This window comes from Gorilla gorilla, chromosome 3 (genome assembly GCF_029281585.2).
Source record: "Gorilla gorilla gorilla isolate KB3781 chromosome 3, NHGRI_mGorGor1-v2.1_pri, whole genome shotgun sequence".
Classification (NCBI taxonomy): Eukaryota; Metazoa; Chordata; class Mammalia; order Primates; family Hominidae; genus Gorilla; species Gorilla gorilla.
Genome location: NC_073227.2, coordinates 97,347,963 through 97,367,055, shown reverse-complemented (window position 1 = coordinate 97,367,055; position 19,093 = coordinate 97,347,963). Strand labels below are relative to the sequence as shown.

Below are 19,093 nucleotides of genomic sequence, written 5' to 3'. Positions count from 1 at the left end.
CTCTACTAAAAATACAAAAATTAGCCAGGTGTGGTGGTGAGTGCCTGTAATCCCAGCTACTTGGGAGGCTGAGGCAGAAGAATCACTTGAGCCTGGGAGGCAGAGGTCGCAGTGAGCAGAGATTGTGCCATTGCACTCCAGCCTGGGTGACAGAGCGAGATTCTGTCTCAAAAAAAAAAAAAAAAAAAAGAAACGAAAGGTGGAAAGAGTTTATCACTAATCACTAATACATCTCAATAGAGGACATTGCAAAATATTGAAAGAGGGAAAGAGATGAAAGATGAAAAGTCTAAGATGCAAGGATAAATGATGAGTAAATAAAGTTAGCAAATCTACCAGTGACTATACAAAACAACAACAAATAATATCTTATTGGGTTAAAAATACCCAAGAAAAATGTTTGCATATGTCAGAGGAGGGATAATGAGAATAAACATGTTCCAAAGATCCTCCTGTTGTTTAGGAGGAAGTTAAAGATAGTATATAATAAATTTCTAAAGTAACCATTAAAATAATAGAAATGAAATGGAATGAGAAAAGTTTCTCAAATAATCAAAAAGCGGTCATGACAGGAGAAGAAAAACGGATGAAGTATGATACCCAAAAAGATGGTAGAAATATGCTAGTAATTTCAATAAATATAAGCAAATGGACTAAATGCTCCTTTTAAACATTTATAAATGATTAGACTGGATAACAACAATAAAACCCAGCCATCAGCTGCCTCCATGTGTGCTGGCTCTTCTCCACCCTTCTGTCTGGCTTTGTGTCCCACTCTGTACTCTGCTCACCTGAGCTCCTTTGTCCTTTAACTTCTAGTTGGGTTTGGCCAATAGCAGATGGTGGCAGAAGGTCACAGGGTGGGAGGAAACAGAAGCCAAGATATTAATTCTTCTAATTTCCCTCCCAGCTGGGCCAGAGTTTTTCAGTGGTTATCTCTATGTAAGACCACACCTCTTGCCAGGGGCCCCTCTCCCAGCAACAGCTTTTGCTAGGTTCCAGTAATACTCTTTCCTCTTTGACCCTTCAGGGCTACATGTATAAAGGCTTTTCCTTGTAACTAATGGCTGGGCATTTCAAAATCTTTTATTGGTTCCCTTAATGCTGTCCATAGCTCTCTCAAGAATTCCTTCATTAAACTCTTTTCATTTAACATCTTGTGTGCATTGCTGATATGGCTTGGCCCTGTGTCCCCACCCAAATCTCATCTTGAATTGTACTCCCATAATGCCCACGTGTTGTGGGAGGGACTTGGTGGGAGATAATTTGAATCATGGGGGCAGTTTCCCCCATACTGTTCTCATGGTAGTGAATAAGTCTCACAAGATCTGACAGTTTTATCAGGGGTTTTTGCTTTTACATCTTCCTCATTTTATCTTGCCGCCCCCATGTAAGAAGTGCCTTTTGCCTCCCGTCATGATTCTGAGGCCTCCCCAGCTACGTGGAACTGTTAAGTCCAATTAAACCTCTTTTTTTTCTCAGTCTCAGGTATGTCTTTATCAGCAGTGTGAAAACGGACTAATACAATTGCCTGTTTATTTCCTGCCAGGATCCTGATTCTTTTTCTTTTCTTTTCTTTTTTTTTTTTTTTTTTTTTTTTGAGATGAGTTTTGCTCTTGTTGCCCAGGCTGGAGTACAATGGTGCAATCTCAGCTCACTGAAACCTCCACCTCCTGGGTTCAAGCAATTCTCCTGCCTCAGCCTCCCAAATAGCTGGGATTACAGGCATGTGCCACCAGGCCCAGCTAATTTTTTTTGTATTTTTAGTAGAGACAAGGTTTCACCATGTTGGCCAGCCTGATCTCAAACTCCTGACCTCAGGTGATCCACCCGCCTCAGCCTCCCAAAATGCTGGGATTACAGGCATGAGCCATTGTGTCCAGCCCTGATTCTTATAACAAAAGACCCACCTAAAGCATAAGGATACTGAAAGGTTGAAAATAAAAGGTTAAAGAATGTTATATCTTGCAAATACCAACCAAAAGAAAACTGGCATCACTATATTAAAGCAGACTGTAAGGTTAGAATAATATATGAAAGATAAAAGAGATAAAAGAAACTTTATAATGATGAAAAATTCATTTCACTGGTATTATAACATTACCACCAAAGCCTCAAATTATATAAAGTAAAAAAAAATTGAGAAAATTAAATCTATCAAACAAAAAGGATAATAGTGATCTACAAATAACTAATTTTTAAAAACTATACTATATATTTAAATGGCTTTATAACAGGCCACTTGTTTTCCCAATTTCATGTTTTCTTAGAGTAATATTCCCTTTAGTGTGCACCTACCTGAAAATTTATTGGCAGCAAAGAAAGGTAAGTAGAAATGCAGGATGACTGAAAGAAGCTAGTTATGGCTTAAAAATTAATCTTTTTTGCAATAAATATGGCTAAGTGTTAATATCATTAACATATCCACCTAAAAATATTAAAATCCCAAAATGTAAATGGCCAAAAATAATTTATAAAAAAGAATTTATAAAAAAGAATTAACATAAATTCCTTTAAAATTAGATATAACATTCAAAGCTGTTTAGAATAAAATAGACAGTGATGTTATATTGCTGGCAGGAATAAAAATTAAAAAATTATTTGGTTTATAACATTTGACCCAGTAATTCAATTTCTGGGAATCTCTCGCAGGAAAAATCTGAATTAAAGACAAAGGTTCAAGTATAATACAAAAAGGGAATGTGACTGATAATATATTTTTAAAATTAGAAATGCTCTTCTTTCCTTCCCTTGTTCCCTTCTATTTAGTTGTTCACTTCCCAAGTAAGTCAATCCAAAACCTATTAGACTGGGGCCCAGCAAGGTGTGTGTCCCCATAGTGTGAGTAGGAAACCCATAAGGGATGCCAAAACCTCACTGGGGGTCCCTGCTGGGGTGTGATTCAGCTAAGGCTGAAGAAACCCCAGCAGCTGGAGGAAAGAGTGTGTGTGTGTGTGTGTGTGTGTAAAGAAGCGACTGGAGGAAAGTGTGTGTGTGTGTGTGTGTGTGTGTAAAGAAGTGAATGATATGGTTTGGCTCTCTGTCTCCACCCAAATCCCAAATCAAATTGTAATCCCATGTGTTGAGGGAGGGTCCTGGTGGGAGGTGATTGGACCATGAGGGTGGATTTCCCCCATGCTGTTCACATGATAGTGAGTTCTCATGAGATCTGATGGTTCAAGTGTGTGGCACTTCATTCTCTCTCCTGCTGCCTTGTGACGTAGGTGCTGCTTGCTTCCTCTTCATCTTCTACCATGATTGTAGGTTTCCTGAGGCATCCCAGTCATGCCTCCTGTTAAGCCTGCGGAACTGATTCACTTAAACCTCTTTTCTTCATAAATTACCAAGTGTCAGGTAGTTGTTTATAGCACTGTGAGAACAGACTAATATGGCGGCCCACAGTAGGGAATCATAGCCCAAGCAGGGTAAGGAAGGAATTTTCAGGGTGAGAGGCTGGTGGCAATTAGGGGAACTGGTTACACACAAGAGGACTGATCAATTAAGTACAATCACATGCCACACGATGTTTCTGTTAATGACAGACCACATATAGGATGGTGGTCCCATAAGATTATAATACCATAGTTTTACTGTACATTTTATATGTTTAGATACATAGGTACTTACCATTATGTTACAATTGCCTACAGTATTCAGTACAGTAACATGCTGCACAGGTTTGCAGCCTAGAAGCAACAAGCTATACAATATAGCCTAGGTGTGCAGTAGGCTATACTATCAAGGTTTGTGTAAGTGCACTCTTTGATGTTAACACAACAATGAAATCACTTAATGATGCATTTCTCAGGATGTATCCCCATCATAAAGTGAAGCAAAACTGCTGGTTTCTAAACCAACAACTGGGCACTAGTGGGCTCTTTGCTATTGGGGTGACATTACTCCCAGGGTTTTCTCCCTTTCTTTAATTGTAACTTGTTTCTCTGTCAGTGAGAAACCTGGCTCCCTTATCCTTAATACATTTGCAGTCATACAATTATTGGAGTGAAGCATCACTGCAATGTCACCTTCCAATATTATCACTTATCAGAGTATATTATTTTAGTTTACATCTTTGCTTTCCCCTTGAATTAAACTCGTCAAGTTCAGAGACTGAATTGTACCCATCTTTGTATTCTCAGCCCTTATATAGGGCCTGACAAATAAAAATGTTCAATATTTTCTTCTGGGACGAATACACACCAATTTTAGATGTAACAGTTAAATAAAAATCCAAAGCACTTCATGAGTGAATGTGAAAATGAATGGGGCAGACAGTAAGTGGTCTTATAGGCTCTGAGAAAAAAAAAAAAACTATAGCATTTTATGAAGGCTTTATTCTATTCTGGAGCCATTCCTTAACTCAAGAAGAGAATTTGATCAGATGACAGGAGAAAAAATTTACAAGTGCAAAAGGAAAGGGAAAGAACTGGAATGAGTATGGTGTGTTTATGGTGCATTAGGAAACTCTCCCTCTGTTTGATGTAGACAGAAACATAAGCTGAGATTGGACTATATGGTGCGGGGGAGCAGTTTGTGGAGCACTTCAGAAGTCAGGTTGAGGAATTTATATAGCATAGGAAAAAGATTAAGAGCACGACTTTTCTTTTCAAGCTCAGTTTGCATCCTAGTACCACCAAGTAGCTAGGTGATTCTGGGAGTTTTCTAAATGTTCTAAAATTCTTCCAAATGTATGTATAATTGTATATTTATAGGATTCTTATGATTAAAATAATTAATCCATATAAAAAATTGTATAGCATCCAACATATGGCAAGTATTCTATGAAAATTAGTTGTTGACATCGTGATTATAATTGGAGCCATATTCTACAACTGCATGATATTAGCAATATTCTAGAAAAATTAATTCTCATGTAGGACTAGGCGGAGCCTGGAATTTGAAGACAAATTGACTATGAAAACAATCTTGGCCTATGGTAAAAACAAACAAACAAAACATTGATTAGAACAGTGAGAAAGAAAAGAACTCTGAGAAATAAGTTTAAGAAAAAATGTGGAATTCAATAAGTAATTGGAGTGGAGGAGCACAGAAAATAGAAGCATTAAAAAAATAATGTCAGTTGGGCATGGTGACTAACATCTGTAAACCCAGCATTTTGGGAGGCTGAGGCAGGAGGATCACTTGAGCCCAGGAGTTCGAGGCTGCAGTGAGCTATGATTACGCCACTGTACTCAGGCCCGGGTGACACAGGGAGACCCTGTCTCAAAAAAAAACAAAAACAAAATTTCAATGTTTTAAACTCGAGCCAAAGAGAACATAGTTACCATTGGAAAAAATACATAATGGGAGAAAATCTGGTACACAATCATCATGGCAGCGGCCGGGGCCCCGGATGGCATGGAGGAACCTGGCATGGACACCGAAGCTAAGACCGTGGCGACCGAGGCGCTGGCACGGCCCCTCAACTGCTTGGAGGCCGAAGCCACGGCAGGAGCGGGGGCAGGGGCGGTGGCCGAGGACTCCGGCACCGCGCGAGGGAGCCTACAGCCTGCAGCCGGCCCCAGCCCAGGCCCCTGGAGACCCCGTGTCCCAGGCTTCTGTCAGCAACGGCGAAGACACGGGCGGCAGCGCAGACAGTGAGCTGGTGGACCTGAAGATCATCTGGAACAAGACCAAGCACGACGTGAAGTTCCCCCTGGACAGCACAGGCTCCGAACTGAAACAGAAGATCCACTGATTACAGGTCTCCCGCCTGCCATACAGAAAGTCATGTATAAGGGACTTGTCCCTGAGGATAAGACATTGAGAGAAGTAAAAGTGACCAGTGGGGCCAAGATCATGGTGGTTGGCTCCACTATCAATAATGTTTTAGCAGTAAACACACCCAAAGATGCTGCGCAGCAGGATGCAAAGGCCAAAGACAACAAGAAGGAGCCTCTCTGCAGGCAGAAACAACACAGGAAAGCGTTGGATAAAGGAAAACCCGAAGATGTGATGCCATCTGTTAAGGGGGCCCAGGAGCACCTACAAAAGGTACCCCTGCCCAGCATGTACAGTAAGTCCGGAGGAAAAGTGAGATTCACCTTGAAGTTAGAACAACACCAACTGTGGATTGGCAGTAAAGAGCGGACTGAGAAATTGCCCATGGGATCCATAAAAAATGTGGTCAGTGAACATATGGAAGGACATGAAGACTACCACATGATGGGTTTCAGTTGGGCCCCACGAAAGCCTCTTACTACTGACTAATGGGTGTACTGGGTTCCAACTCAATATGTGGACGCAATCAAAGACTGTGCCGGGGAAATGGCAGTATTTTTGAAAGCACTTTCACCTCTGGCCCAGGAGGCTGACCCAAAGTGAAGTACATTGCGGGGAGAGGCCTGCAGCATCCCTGGATTTCAGAGTTCTAGAACTTTGTTCACAAAAAATCTATACTCAATCTAAGGCGAGGTGGTGGCTGAAGCCAGAGGTGATGTACTTTCACGATTCGCTTAATTTTAACTTAAAATGACCAGTTCCCTTTCTTGCAGTCAGCTTCATGCCATTTTTAAAGTCAATATGATGGAAATCAATAAATCTGAATTCCAAAAAAGAAAAATACATAATGGGAGAAAATCTAACTGGAGGGAAAATGAGAGGAAGGATGAAGTGATACTGGGTTTGAAGAGACAACTAGAAATCCATGTAAAATATGTAGCATCTGGTTGAAGAGATAAAGGACTGGAGTTTAATTAAATGATTAGGACAGCAAGTATATGTTTGAAAAATTATCTGAATAAAAGTAATAAAGTGGTAAAAAACTGATAAACCTTTGTTTAAAAAAAATCTGTCATGAGGGCAAACCAAGGTTCAGACTTCAGCAGCATCCATAGTTAAGGTATGCAAGAGGGGAGAAGAGCTAATGAGGGAAAGATGTCCTTAGAGGTCAGAGGAAATCAGGGTAGTGCCCTGCCATGAACGAGCTGTGTCCTGTGCTCTGAGAGATCAAGAAGAGAGAGCAGGCCATTATATAGACTACTTTTTTTTGAGACGGAGTATCCCTCTGTCACCCAGGCTAGAGTGCAGTGGCGCAATCTTGACTCACTGCAACCTCCGCCTTCAGGGTTCAAGCGATTCTCCTGCCTTGGCCTCCTCGCCTCGTAATCCCTGTAGTTGGGATTACAGGGGCCCACCATCATGCTCAGCTAATTGTTGTTATTTTTTAGTAGAGATGGGATTTCACCATGTTGGCCAGGCTGGTCTCGAACTCCTGACCTCAAGTGATTTGCCTGCCTCTGCCTTTCAAAGTGCTGGGATTACAGGTGTGAGCCACTGTGCCTGGCCCTACATAGACTACTTTTAGTGAACTGATGTTGTACAGCCATTTGAGGAAGGCCTCAACCTTTCATGTAAAAATAAAGAATGAGGCAAGTTCATTTGCTGACAGTGAATGGAAGAAGATGGAGTTGAGTGCTGTCTTGGTGGTGAACCCGACAGAAAAGATGTGGAACACTGAATTTGAACAGATTTTGTATAGAATTGTGAGCAAGGATGAGGAATAATATAAGAAATAATGAATTACCCCATAACAAGTAATAGTAGGTAACTGGTACCATCCCTAAGCCCGAAGAAGCAAGAGGAGGAAGCAGTCACTGGGACCCAGGGAAAGCTTTGAAGAAGATGGGATCTATGGCCTTTAGATAAAGGGATATAGCCAATTTGTAGAAAGCTGACAGGGAGGGAGCTACAGGAATAAATAATGTGACCTCACTCTCCTCTCACCCTCAGGATTTCAGCTAAAGCCAATAGCTGAACCCATCTGGAAGCTAGAGGGCAAGGGAGCCAGGTTGTAGCAATCTGTATGATGAGATACCTAGGGCACAGAGCAGAGTAGACAGGGATGGGGAATTAATCTAGCACAAATTCTTAAGAAAGAGTAGAAAAGGTTTGGCAATGCCACTGTGAGAAAAGGGGGGGGGGAGCCAAGAGATGAAAAAGAATGCTGAGCTTTATTAGGTCTGGTTGGTACTAGTCAGTACTTTAAAAATAAAGATACTCTTGTTGGACCTGTTGGCTCACACCTGTAATCCCAGCACTTTGGGGAGGCCAAGGCAAAAGGCTTGCTTGAACCCAGGAGTTTGAAACCAGCCTTGGCAACATACTGAGACCTATAGAAAATTTAAAAATTAAATTTTGGCCAGGCGCAGTGGCTCATGCCTGTAATCCCAGCATTTTGGGAGGCCAAGGCGGGCGGATCACGAGGTCAGGAGATCGAGACCATCCTGGCTAACATGTTGAAACCGCATCTCTACTAAAAATACAAAAAAAAAAAAAAAAAATAGCCAGGCATGGTGGTGCGCACCTGTAGTCCCAGCTACTCGGGAGGCTGAGGCAGGAGAATCACATGAACCTGGGAGGTGGAGCTTGCACTGAGCGGAGATCACGCCACTGCACTCCAGCCTGGGAAACAGAATGAGATTCTGTCTCAAAAAAAAAAAAATTAAATTTTACAAAATTAAGTTTTTAAAAATTACAAAAAATTTTAAAAACAATGTTTTTCAATTTAAATTTGAGAAAGTTACAAAAAAATTAAAAATTAGCTGGGCATAGTAGTACATTCCTGTAGTCCCAGCTACATGGGAGACAGGTGGGAGGATCACTTGAGCCTGGGAGGTCGAGGCTTCTGTGGAGCTGCACTCCGGCATAACAGAGTGAGCCTATCTTAAAATAAATAAATAAATAAATAAAAATAAAGGGACTTATTTCTATTTTTTTTTTTCCATGATGGAGTCTTGCTCTGTCGCCCAGGCTGGAGTGCAATGGCGTGATCTTGGGTCACTGCAAGCTCCACCTCCCGGGTTCAAGCAATTCTCCTGCCTGAAACTCTCAAGTAGCTGGGATTACAGGTGCCCACCACCACGCCCAGCTAATTTTTGTATTTTTAGTAGAGACGGGGTTTCACCATGTTGGCCAGGCTAGTCTCAAACTCCTGACCTGGTGATCCGCCTGCCTCGGCCTCCCAAAGTGCTGGGACTACAGGTGTGAGCCACCGTGCCTGGCCTAAAGGTATTTATTTCTATCTGATTACAAGAATGATATATGGTTACTATAGAAAATTCCAGAAGTATTATAACCAAAGAAGAAAATGTATTTGCTTTTTAAAAGAAGCTTTATTTAAATTAATACAGGCACAAAAAACCAAATACTGCATGTTCTCACTTAGAAGTGGAAGCTAAACATTGAGCACACATATGGACTTAAATGTGGAACCAATAGGCACTGTGAACTACCAGAGGGTGGAGGAAGCAGGAGTGGGTTTAAAACTACCTATCGGAGGCCAGGGGCAGTGGCTCACCCTTGTAACCCCAGCACTTTGGGAGTCTGAGGTGGGTGGATTGCTTGAGCCTAGAAGTTCGAGACCAACCTGGCCAACATGGTGAAACCCCATCTCTACTAAAAATAAAAAAAATTAGCCAGGCGTGGTGGCACACCCCTGTAAACCCAGCTATTCGGGAGGCTGAGGCACAAGAATCACTTGAACCTGGGAAGCAGAGGTTGCAGTGAGCCGAGATTGCGCGACTGCCCTCCAGCCTGGGTAATAGAACAAGACTCCATCTCAAAAAGAAGAAAAAAAAAATTAAAAAAAACTACCTATTGGATACTATGCTCACTACCAGGGTGACTGGAGTCACACTCCAAACCTCAGCATCATGCAATGTTTCCATGTGACAAATCTGCACGTGGACCCCCTGTATCAAAATAAAAGTTGAAATAAAAAAACAGAAAATGGCATCTTTATTGAGATACAATTCACATATAATTCACCCATTTAAAGTGTATATCCAGTGGTTTTTAGTATGTCACTGAGTTGGATGACCATCACCACAATCCATTTTAGAGCATTTTCATCACACAAGAAAGAAACTCCATAACTATTAGCAGTTATTTTCAATTTCTCTCCTTCCCAACGCTTGGTCCAGACAATCACTTATCTACTATTTGTTGCTATATATATTTGACTATTCTGTCTCTGTTTATTCTGTTTATTTGCATATTCTAGACTTTTTTTTTTTTTTTTTTTTTTGAGACAGGGTCTTGCTCTGTTGACCAGGCTGGAATGCATTGGTGCAATCTCCACTCACTACAACCTCCACCTCCCAGGTTCAAGTGATCCTCCCACCTCAGCCTCCTGAGTAGCTGGGACTACAGGCATGCACCACCATGCCTGGCTAATTTTTGTATTTTTTGTAGAGATGGGGTTTTGCCATGTTGGCCAGGCTGGTCTCAAACTCCTGGACTCAAGCAATCAGCATGCCATCCAAAGTGCTGGGATTACAGGTGTGAGCCACCACGCCTGGTCTCAACTTTCTAACTGTAATTATACAACATCTCCCCATCCCCTCCCTCCTCCTAACTGCTCAAGCCTCTGGTAACCATTAGGTTTTTTAGATTCCACATATGAGTGAGATTATGCAGTATTTATTCTTCTGTGCCTGACTTATTTCACTTAACATGCTTTCCAGGCTCATCCATGCTGTCACAAATGACAGGACTTTGCTCTTCTGCATGACTAAATAATATTCCATTGTGTACATATACCACATTTTCTTTATCCATTCATCCATTGATGGACAACTAGGTTGATTCTATGTCTTGGCTATTGTGGATAATGCTGAAACAAACATGGGGATGCAGATGTCTCTTCTATATAATGATTTCCTTTCCTTTGAGTAGATTCCCAATAGCGAGGTTGCTGGATCATAGCATAGTTCTACTTGTACTTTTTCGAAGAACCGCCATACTGTATTCCACAGCGGTTGTCCTGGTTTACATTCTCACCAACAGTGCGTAAGTGTTCTTTTCTGTATATTCTGGCCAACATTTTTTAAATTCAGGGGTATATGATACATGTGCAGACATGTGCAGTTTTTTTACATGGGTATATTGCATGATGCTGAGGTTTGGATGCCTAACGATCCTGTCACCCAAGTAGCGAACATAATACCTTCTCCCCTTCCCTTCCTCCCCACTTTTGGAATCCCCAGTGTTTACTGTTCCCATCTTTGTGTCTGTGTGTACTCAGTGTTTAGCTCCCATTTATAAGTGAGAACATGCAGTATTTGGTTTTCTGTTCCTGCATTAATTCACTTAGGATAATGGCCTCCAGCTGCATCCATGCTGCTGCAAAGGACATGATTTCATTCTTTTGTATGGTTTTGCCAACACTTATCTTTTGTCTTTTTGATAATAGTCATGCTAACAAGTGTCAGGTGATATCCCATTGTGGTTTTGATTTGCATTTCCCTGATGATTATTGATGCTGAGCATTTTTCATATATCTATTGGCAACTTGTATGTCTTCTATGTCTTTTGCCCATTTTTAATAGGGTTACTTGCTTTTTTTTTCACTATTGAATTGTTTGAGTTCCTTGTATATATATTTTGGATATTAATCCCTTATCAGAGATAGAGTTTGCAAATATTTTCATCCATTCTGTAAGTTGTCTCTTCACTCTGTTGTTTCATTTGCTGTACAGAAGCTTTTTGTTCCATGTAATTCTAACCATCTATTTTTGCTCTTGTTGCCTTTGCTTTTGTGGTAATATCCAAAACACTCTTGCACAGACCAGTCATGGAGTTTCCTCTAATGTTTTCTTCTAGTAGTTTCATTGTTTCCGATCTTACGTTTAAGTTATTAATACATTTTGAGTTGATTTTTGTATATGATAGGAGATAAGGGTCTAATTTCATTTTTCTGCGTGCGGATATCCAGTTTTCCCAACACAATTTTTTTAAGAGACTCTCCTTTCCACTGTGCGCTCTTGGTGCCTTTGTCGAAAATCAGTTGGCCATAAATGCATGGATTTACTTCTGGGGTCTCTATTTTGTTTCATTGTTCTATACGTCTGTTTTTATGCTGTTTTGGTTACTATAATTTTGCAGCTTATTTTGAAATCATGAAGTCTGATGCCTTCAGCTTTACTCTTTTTGCTCAAGATTGCTTTGGCTATTTGGTGCCTTTTGTGGTTCTATACAAATTTTAGGATTGTATTTTCTATTTCTGTGAAGAATGTCATTGGCATTTTGATAGGGATCGCATTGAATCTATAGTTCATTTTGGGTAGTATGGACATTTTAACAATCTTAATTTTTGCAATCTATGAACATAGGATATTGTTCCATTTATTTGTGTCTTCTTCAATTTCTTTCATCAGTGCTGTATAGTTTTTAGTGTAGGGATCTTTCACCTTCTTGGTTAAATTTATTCCTAAGTATTTCAATTTTTGTAGCTATTGTGTATGGGATTGTTTTCTTAACTTGTTTTTCAGACAGTTTGCTATTGGTATATAGAAATGCTACCAACTTTTCTATGATGATTTTGTATCCTGTAATTTTACTGAATTTGTTTATTAGATCTAACAGTTTTTTTTTTGGTGGAGTCTTTAGGGTTTTTTCAGTATAAAATCATTTCATCTTCAAAGAGGAACAATTTAACTTCTCCAACAAAGAAATTCAAATCACCAATAACACCAATCTTCAGTGATAATCACTTCTAATATTTTTTAAAATATACTTCCAGCCTTTTTTATAAGCACAAATAATTTTTTGAAACAAAATGGATTATGTTGCACATATTTGAATTATTTAAGATCCTTTGAATACAAGCAACTTCAATCAGATTGACTTTTATGTATTAATTAAGTAATTAATTCAATACTTATTGAGTACCTACAATATACAAATAATTTCATAGCATGAAAAAAAAAAAAAAAAAACAGACAAACTGGCCAGGCTCAGTGGATCATGCTTGTAATCCCAGCACTTTGGGAGGCTGAGGTGGGAGATCACTTGAGCTCAGGAGTTTGAGACCAGCCTGGGCAACATGGTGAAACCCTGTCTCTATTAAAAATTCAGAAAGAAAAAAAAATGCTTCTGTTTTCAAGATATCGGGATATCAGGACACTCCCAAGTCTGGGTCTGTTTAGTAAACATTATCAATCTGTTCCCTTAACTGTAAACATCGAGAGGCTAGGAATACCTAACTTGCTGGGTACGCAGCCCAGCAAGTCCCAGCCTCATTTTCATAGTCCTTACTCCAGATGGAGTTGCTCTGGTTCGAACACTTGACAGTGGTGTGCACCTGTAGTCCCATCTACTCAAGAGGTTGAGGTGGGAGGATAGGCTGAGCCTAGGAGGTTGAGGCTGCAGTGGGCTGTGAACCACTTCACTCCAGCCTGGGTGACAGAGCAAGATCTTGCCTCAAAAAAAAGAAAAGAAAAGAAAAAAGAAAAAAAAAAAAAGAAAGGCAAAAAAGGATCTCACATTTCTCACATTTGGAAATTTTTGTTTGATAGCCTGGAATTTAACTTTACAACACTATGGTAAAATGCAACCGCATAAATGAACACAACCCTACAGTGTAGCATAGGTTTATTATGGTTTAAATAGACCATCTGTATGTGCTCAAGTTTGCAACTAAAATTAATAAGGTCGTGTTACAGCTTTAAAATCCATGCAGGAACGTTTTCAGGAAGCAAAGGGCTATGGATTTGTCTAATGAGGCAGGCCTACAGCAGGGCTGCATTCACTTGGCACGATATGCTTTCTGTGTCCCGAGGATTCTCTTGGGACATATTGACTTACCTGGAGCAGGTAAACAAACTCACTGGAGAATGCAGCCTACACATGCTTTTGCCTTTACACACAACCGCAGGACTGAGAAGCTGGGCTTGGCATAGGGCCAGGCAGACCGTTGACAGAAGGTTAAGAAGGAGAACTCTGCAAATGGGCCACAGAGCCTCAGGACTGGGTCTACTCAGTAGCTTCCTAACATTCTGGCAGAGAGTAACATTCTTTATAAAGCAAGAAAGAAATTTTCCCTCATTTGGAGCTAGAAAGTTTTATGCCTAAAATAAATATGATTCATGTCCCAGGAAAGCTTGGTTCTGAAGAACTCTGTGTCCTTGGCTGACTTACACCTCCCTCACGCCTTAAAATCTGATTTCCGATTCCCAACCTGAGGTGCAAACTCTACCCTTTATTTTCAAGGTCCAGGAAGACCTGGACCCTCAGAAGGTCACTCAAGAGGAACCAGTCTTTGGGACAGAATTATGCAGCTTATGTCCCAAGAGTTTTTTGAGCTCCAGTTATCAGAAAAGTGTGATAATTCTATGGTTTTCCCCCTTTTACTCTACCACTGGAAGTCCCCTAAATTTACTTAGCAGTATTTCCCTGAAGCTATAAAGCCAAGCTATTTTTTTCCCCTTAACTCAGGAATGTTTTAATATGTAAATATGAATTCCACAGAGATTTTGCTTGACTACTATAGTTTAAGCTGTCAAATTAGTTCAGTGATTTAATTCAGTAAACTCCATTAAGTTATTTCTTTTTCTATTGCAAATTAATATGCAGGTCATCTCTTCAGATACATGTGTTTTAGGCCGGGCACGGTGGCTCCCATCTATAATCCCAGCACTTTGAGAGGCCAAGGTAGGTGGACCACCTGAGGTCAGGAGTTCAAGACCAGCCTGGCCAACATGGGTGAAGCCCCGTTTCTACTAAAAAATACAAAAATTAGCCGGGGGTGGTGGCAGGCACCTGTAATCCCAGCTACTTGGGAGGCTGAAGCAGGAGAATCTCTTGAACCTGGGAGGCAGAGATTGCAGCGAGCTGAGATCATGCCACTGCACTACAGCCTGGGCGACAGAGAAAGACTGTCACAAAAAAGAAAGAGAAAAAAAAGAGATATGTGTGTTTTAAACTTTATGCATAGTAGCAATCAATTATGTGATAAAACCATTAAATTGCTCAAAGAAAAAAGCATTCTTAACTCATAAGATTAACAAAGTTTCTTTAAACAAGGCCAGTTTTTTAAAAATAGATCTGTCAAAATCTGTTTGAATAAAAAAATTTAAAAACACTAAAAATAAACAACAGGATATTCAATTCACAGCAACCAATTAGAAGGGGCCCAGTTTACCTGAGCCAGCATAAGGAAATCCCCTTTGTTTCAACCCTGTAAGGAAAGTAGCTCTGTAACAACCAATTCTCTTTTTGTTCCTTGTTTCTGCTTTCTTTTCTTTTTTTGAGACGGAGTCTCGCTCTTGTTGCCCAGGCTGGGGTGCAATGGCACAATCTCAGCTCACTGCAGCCTCCGCCTCCCGCGTTCAAGCGATTCTCCTGCCTCAGTCTCCCAAGTAGCTGGGATTACAGGTATGTACCACTACACCCGGCTAATTCTGTATTTTTAATAGAGACTGGGTTTCTCCATGTTGGTCAGGCTAGTCTTGAACTCCTGACCTCAGGAGACCCGCCCGCCTCGGCCTCCCAAAGTGCTGGGATTACAGGCATAAGCCACCGCGCCCTGCCTGTTTCTGCTTTCTTTAGCCTTCTTCTACCTACAAAGCCTACTTCCTGTGCTCGGCTAATCAGAGCACCTTTCTAATTTTAGAAGGGATGGGGCTCCATTCACTAATCACTAAATAAAAGCTAATTTGATTAAAATGAATTTGTCAAAAAAATTTTGACATATATATATATATGCATGATACAAGTATCATAAGCACTTTGTAAAACAGATACTCTATATGTCATAGAATATAGTAATTGCGGTGCCGCGTGGTGGCTCACACCTATAATCCCAGCACTTTGGGAGACCGAGGTGGGTGGATCACCCGAGGTCAGGAGTTTGAGACCAGCCTGGCCAACACGACGAAACCCTGTCTCTACTAAAAATACAAAAATTAGCTGGGCATGGTGGTGGGTACCTGTAATCCCATCTACTCGGGAAGCTGAGGCAGGAGAATTGCTTGAACCCGGGAGGTGGAGGTTGCAGTAAGCCAAGATTGCGCCATTGCACTCCAGCCTGGGCAACAAGAGTGCAACTCTGTCTCAAAAAAAAAAAAAAAAAAAAAAAATATATATATATATATATAGCGGGGGGCGGGGGGCGGGGGGGAGAGAGAGAGAGAAATTGTAGTATTTGGAGTAATTTTCTCACCAGTAATCTCATTATCCTTTTTACTTAAGTTGCATTTAGTATTCATCTGTTTATTTCTTAAGGAAAAATGACATCTACAGAGCATTTTTTTCTTCCAAGTAATGAAAATATCCTGTGAAATATTAGGACATTCATAACTATCTTTTGAGGTTTCTGATTTTCTGTTTAGTGGCTTATTCTTTCTAGTTATAAAACGGCTAAGTAAAAATATAACTTTATGACAAATTCCACTATTTACATAAACACTTATAAACTCTGTATACACAATTTATATTTCTTTCATACAGTGATAATTGTATATACTTATACACCAAGCAAATATACCCTCAAAAAAGAGAAGAGATATTGTTAAAGTCTTATTCGCTGCAGTGATTACTTAGTTTATCTCAAAATGCGGTATTCAGCCTTCCTGGGGTTGTGTGCTAAAATGCAGATTCCAGGACTTCATAAATTCTGTTTCAGTAGGTCTGGGGTGGACCCAGAAATCTGTATTTTAATAACATTGTCATGTTATTTTTATGCCCAATGAAATTAAAAAGCCATGTATTTAAAAGATATTTGTTGTGTTTTTCTCATGAATCAATTTCATACCTAATTTTGTCTCCATAATTTAAAATTATTTTTTCTTTAAAAAATCTCCCAAGCTGTATAAGCTTTAAGCACCACAAAAACCTCAATCTACTCCTGCTGCAGGTGAGTTTGTAATTCATATTTTTATATTTCTAAATGATATCCACAGATCATGTAATTTAAAGAAACATGGTGGAAACCTTGGAAAATTTCAAAAGGAGATGTGAAGAGGCTACACCTAAAATAATGAGGTCTAAATGCAGCATATCTCCAGAAACTGATACCAGTGCAGCAGGGTCTACAGCCACCAATTCTCAAGCATGAGCGCATGGATGAGGTGACAAGTTATATGGTCATGGGAACAGCTGACCTGTAGTGCCCCTTGGAGAACCACTCCTAGTACAAATTAAGGTATTTGATTAGATGGTATTTTGTAACTTACCAGAAGTGTAACTCTCATACTATTGCAGGACTGACTTCACTCATCCCAAATTTGGTCTGAGGTTAAAAATAGGAAAAAGAGATTGGGTATGGTGGCTCACGCCTGTGATCCCAGCACTTTGGGAGGCTGAGGCAGGTGGATCACTTGAGTCAGGAGTTTAAGACCAGCCCAGGCAACATGACGAAACTGGCTCTACTAAAAATACAAAAATTAGCCAAGCGTGGTGGTGCATACCTGTAGTCCCGGCTACTTGGGAGAATTGCTTGAACCTGGGAGGTGAAGGTTGAAGTAAGCCAAGATCATGCCACTGCACTCCAGCCTGGGCCACAGAGCAAGACTGTGTCAAAAAGAAAAAAAAAAAAGAGAGAGGGCCAGGCACGGTGGCTCACACCTGTAATCTCAGCACTTTGGGAGGCCGAGGAGGGTGGATTGCTTGAGTCCAGGAGTTCAAGACCAGCCTGGGCAACATGGTGAAACCCTGTCTACTAAAAACAAAAAAAGTAGCCAGGTGTGGTGGCATGCACCTGTAGTCCCAGCTATTCAGGAGTCTGAGGCAGGAAAATCGCTTGAAACCAGGAGGTGGAGATTGCAGTGAGCTGAGATCGCACGACTGCAAATCACCCTGGGCCACAGAGCAAGGCTGTCTCAAAAAAAAAAAAAAAAAGAAAGAAAGAAAAAATATTACATATGTACTAGATACATCAACCATCTTCTTCCCACCCACAGCTCATTCTAAGAGAATCTGTCCTCTACCCGCAGTCACAGTGGTCATACTTGTCTCAGGTGACCCAAGATCCTGGTCACAACTGATTGGACCAGGGGTAGACATCTGATTCAGGGTGAGCCAATTCAATGTTCTCCTTTGAGAAACTGTACCAAAATAAAAAGATGGAGGCTGTTCCTATTGTGCAGAGAAGTTCTGATGTGTGGGTACATTGGGACAAACGTGACACCACGGCAAATCAAAGCCTTGGGTCAGAGTTATGGGAGAGCAAACCTTGAGAACCTTGCAAAGATCAGAAAGAATGAGATACATGACAGTTTTCACAAAAAGCATTAAAAAAAAAGAATGAGGTAGAGAAGGAACAAATGGACATATCTAGGGAAGCAGAGATGAGAGATCATCTGATCCCAAAAAGGGTAGCTCTTGGATAACTACTTCCTATGCAATAGGATTCTATATTCTGAAATTAGATTATCAGATATGCCCCTGAATTGCTTCAATAAATACCCTTCCTGCCTACACCCATAGAGCTGTGTTGAGGAAGTTTTGGTTCTTATCAACAGAGATCTCCATTAAGACAATGGTGTACTTATCAGCCACAGGTTTCAGAGTAGTTAAGGAAGGAAGCACACATCCTGTGGAATATGCTCAAGACTACAAGGCTTCCTGTGGAATGCAAGCAGCATGTTGAAGCTCAGACTGGCGGCATTAAAGGAACAAGCTGCTGAGATGGTGGATAAGGCATGCAGCTAGGGTGATGAGGTTCCTAAACAAGAAGACTCCCTGTGTACAAAGAGTAAAGTGAAGGGCACTCAAAAGTATTGAGATTTTAGCTGCCTAAGAAAGGGATACATTCAGCTTCCTAGTCTTACTAGGATTAGTTATATCTTTAATGTATTATAGCGTAAATGTACATTCAAGATAAAGTGATCAAAAAGTCAAAATCTGGCTATTTGTGACAGTCAATGCACAGGTTACATTTTTGGCAGGGACAAATGGCATAGGGATCACAGCATAAAGAGAGATCAGATCAAAAATCTTATTTTTCTTACTACCTCCATCCCCCTGCTCTGAATACTAGTGGGAACTTCCAGAGAACTAGGATGCAAGAACTGAATAGCCAAAGCACCAACTGCTAGTTACTGCCTTTTAAAAATTATTATTATTATTTTTGAGATAGGGTCTCACTCTGTCACTCAGGCTGGAGTGCAGTGGGCGCAATCTCAGCTCACTGCAGCCTCAACCTCCTGGGCTCTAGCAATCCTCCCACCTCAGCCTCCCCAGTAGCTTGCCTGGACTACAGACACGTGCCACCACACTCGTCTAATTTTTGTATTTTCTGCGGAGATGGGGTTTCGCCATGTTGTGCAGGCTGGTCTCTAAATCCTGGGCTCAAGTGATCCACCTGCCTTGG

General features: G+C 40.7%; 1 protein-coding gene and 1 pseudogene across 7 annotated transcripts in view; one reads left to right on the top strand and one right to left on the bottom strand.

Annotated features, from left to right (window-relative positions):
• The window catches only part of SEPTIN11 (septin 11), a 206,535-nt gene that overhangs the window by 36,577 nt on the left and 150,865 nt on the right, over positions 1–19,093 (bottom strand). The gene's annotated exons all lie outside the window — the stretch shown is intronic.
• Positions 5,325–6,685, top strand: LOC101131443 (ubiquitin domain-containing protein UBFD1-like; annotated as a pseudogene).